We start from the raw sequence: 4,010 nt of genomic DNA, 5'->3' as shown, positions 1-4,010 counted from the left end.
AAAGTAGAGCCTCAAGTGAGGAAAGATCAGGTTTTGTAGGCCACCTTCCTTGTATGTATGGCTCTCTTTGATCAAAATGTTCCCACAATGTCCTATTACCTAACAGAATAAAAGCTGAGCTCCTCAGCTGGCATTCAAGGCTCTTGGCAGCCTGGCCCCAACCTATCTTTGGTGAACATTTCTTATTTTATCTGCTCATGTTTGGCCCGTCCCTTCTAGTGAAAACCCCTTCCTTTTCGAGAATTGCTTCTCCCTCTGGTCCAGCCATATGGTCCAGGTGGGTACTATCAATCATGGCATCCCATTCCCATGACCATGAGTGTGAGTGAGCATGTAGCCAAGCCTAGTCAATGACAGTCCTTCTGTAAGATTTTGGGTATTTGAAACAAAGGGAAGAGAATTACTCATCTCTCTGGTGAGGAAGCTAGGAGGCATAAGCTGGAGATTACTGTTGGGCACGGTTCCAGCTTGGAGAAGAAAGTGGCCTAAAAAAAACGAAGTGGGGAGAAGGGGCAGTTAGTGTTTAATGGACAAAGAGTTCCAGTTTGGGAAGATGAAAAAGTTCCGGAGATTGGATGGCGATGCTGCACAGCAATGTGAAGGTACTTAAGGTCACTGAATTGTACAGCTAAATTGGTTAAATTTATGTTATGTACATTTTACCAAAATAAAAAAGAAGGAGAAGCAGAAGAAGCTGACATGCAGAGGAGAAAAGATGAATGATGGTGTGTGGGAGCTGGGGGTGGAGGGGTCCCTGGACATAGTTGATCCTTTGGCCCAGCTGCTATATTACAAGAGGCTCAAAGGGTCACATGAGCCAAAAATTACTCTTTTGGCCATGGCTTGTTCATATTTGGCTTCTGTTCCTTGCATCCAATGGAGCCATAACACAGAACCTCTCCATTCTCACTTCTCTCTCATCTCCTTTTAAACATTCTCCACTCCTATCACACCCAGCTGCTCACACTTCCTCAGACTGATCCTGCATTTGTACCCCCTATGCCTTTCCTCCCAGCTTCCTCAGTTTCCCCTTCTCACAAGCTTTTAAACTCTTACTTGTCCTTTGAGACCCAGCTCAAAGGGCTCTTCCTCAGGAAAGCCATCCCTGAGCTTGTCATGCCTTCTATTGGCCTGTCACAGTTTTTCATACATGCCCTTGTCACCTAGTATCCCAATGATCTGCTTTCTTATCTGTAATCCCCATCAGACTGTGTTTTTCATCTCCATGACCCTAGTGCCTGGAAAAGGGCCTGGTGCAAAGTATAATAATGTTTACCGAATGAGTGAATAGATGAGAATCCTTTTCTCTCTCATGCCATCTCTCTGAGTCACACTCAGTTTCTATCAAGGAGAAACACAGAAGAAAAAGTGGGAGGAATTGTTTTAGTCCCTTCATTCAAGGGTGATGGATTCAAGAGGGCAGGAAACTCAATAGAAATGGGACTGTTGCCCAGTCCAGTGGCATTTATGAGAGGTCAGTTTTCCACCAAAGCACTGATGGTGGCAGCTTTGAGCTAAGGCAGAGTTTGTTTGGGTGCCAGTGCCAAGACAAGCAAACACTTGGTGTGTTAAGCTTTTCAGCAAGCTAGGATTCTGACAGCTATTTCTGTCAGCTAGCTGCACAGGAGGAAGCATCTAAAAGGCATGTGGGTCTGCTTGGAATCAGAGGTCCCCGTCTCCTTTAGCACAATCTGAGGAACAAGGCAGCCCTCTCTCCCACCCTCCATTCCCACCACAGGCACACACTTCCTCTAAGGGAATCAATCTGCAGTTGATCAGGACATTGGGCACTGAGATCAGAGTTGAAAATGACTATAGAGAACTGTGGCAGAGATAATACTGCTCACTAAATAGCCTCTGATTTACTCCTATATCTGTCTCTCTTGCAGTTAGATTAGACCTGTGTGACAAGTTCTGGCTGATGGTCTGTGAGTGGAAGTAATGTGTGTCATCAAAGCTGAAGTATTTAATTGCTAGTGCACAACGCTCCAGCTCCTTCTCCTATCGAGGCAATCCTAAAAACCTTGTGTTCAGATGACAGAGTCCAGGATAGAAGCATACTGGATCTCTGAATTACCCAGTGGTGTGGAGGAGATCTACCCTGGAGAGTGCCTTGACCCATAACAGGCTTTGCATGAGTGGGGAAAATATACCATTGTTGTGTGAAGCCATTCAGATATTTGGTTTGTTTATTGCCACAGCAGAGCCTAGCCTATTCCAACTAACATACAGACATTGTTGTTTTAGCCATCTAGAATCAAAACTCTCTCCTACTTGAGGATAAACCCTCCCTTTCCTTATAAGATTCTTTGGTATTGCTAAATCCAGTGGTCACTTCTCTGTTCTTATCTTTCCTGATTTCTCAGCAGCATTTGTCACAATTGACTCCCTCCTGGAAACATTTTATTTTGGTGTCTGTGACATCACACCTGCTTGGTTCTTCTCCTGTGTCACCAGTCCCTGCTTCTCAGTTTCCTTTGTTGGCTCCTTTTCCACTGTTTTACCATAAAAGTTTGAAGTTCTGAGGACCTGGTTTTAGATACCACCCATGAAAAAGACAGCTCTTTCCATCACCTTCCAGTATTCCTTCAGCCATTCTTTATTAATAATGGAGCTCCCATTTTTAGCTGGGCACATTGTACCTAGTTAAAAGACTCCATTTCCCAGGCTCCCTTGCAGCTAAGTCTGGCCATGTGACTTTTCGTCAATGAGATTTAAGCAAAAATGTGCAAAACTTCCAAGGTAGTCTTCTTAAAAGGAAGAGGATGACTTTTCTCCCCTTTTTCCTTCTTACTGTTTGGAATGTGAACCACAACGAGATGATCTTAAGATTGGAAGCCAAATGCTGAGGATAGCTAAGCAGCCCTAAACTGCCTACCTTCAGATTTATATTTCACGGAAAGAGATAAATTTCTATAGTAAGCCATTTATTTTGTTGTTTTGATATCTGCAACGAAATTTAATCCTACCTGATGCATTCCCATTGCTGTTGAAGCTGTTTGCCTAACTCCCATTTAGGAAGTCTAAGGGTCCAGACCCTCCCTCAGTCAGAGACCAGCAGGGAATTTGCAGAAGAAGGGCACTTCCAGGCAAGAAAATGCTGGGCCTCCTCTGACAAGTTTGGTAAGTAACCAAGCTACTGGGAGGTCAGAATGGGAGATGGACCTAGGAATACAGTTTATCAGCTCACACACAGCATTGAATGCTAGATTAAGAAATTTGGGTTTTATTCTGTAAATCCCTTGCAGATAGGGGACCCTGTCTGTTTTCTCTAGTAATGCCTTGCAATTTGTGGATGCCCAATGAATGACCATATTCTTTATTAATGCTGTTTAATAAACAACAGAAACGTTGGAAGGTAGACCAGTTGGGAATCACCATCTGATCAACCCTTGTCTGCTTTTTACTGATAAAGTAACTGAAGCACATTTACTGGAAGTGACAATCAGCCAATGAGGAACAGCAAACCGAAAGGTCCACCTTGGGGATGCTGGGAACCGGGGATATGGAATCGGGGACGGATCCCAAGAAAACCAGTAGGGTTACGATCGCTCACAGTCTCTACAACATGGCTGCCCTGGAGCCACGGGACCGGCAGGAGGCGGAGCTCCGTCCAGCTCGTCGAGTCCCATCCCGCTCAACGCCCACCTCCGCCTGGCGGAGAGGGTTGTGAGGTGTCTGGGCAGGCGCCTGCGCAGTGTGCAGCGGCGCGCGGGGCGGAGGCTTTATAACCACTTCGTCGCCGCGATTCTGTTTCTAACTCCCGAAGGGCGGCGGCGGCGGCGGCCGGGGTTCCGGCTGAGGGGCGCTGAGGCGGGAGCTGTGGTGGCGCTGGGCGCCCCTGGCTCCTCGGCCTCTGCCGGCCATGGGCTCTGAGAAGGACTCCGAGTCGCCGCGCTCTACATCCCTACACGCGGCCGCGCCCGACCCCAAGTGCCGCAGTGGCGGCCGGCGCCGGCGCCTCACCTTCCACAGCGTCTTCTCCGCCTCGGCCCGCGGCCGCCGCGCCC

The sequence above is a fragment of the Galeopterus variegatus genome, unplaced genomic scaffold (genome assembly GCF_000696425.1).
Source record: "Galeopterus variegatus unplaced genomic scaffold, G_variegatus-3.0.2 Scaffold3947, whole genome shotgun sequence".
Lineage (NCBI taxonomy): Eukaryota > Metazoa > Chordata > Mammalia > Dermoptera > Cynocephalidae > Galeopterus > Galeopterus variegatus.
This window is presented reverse-complemented; position numbering follows the sequence as displayed.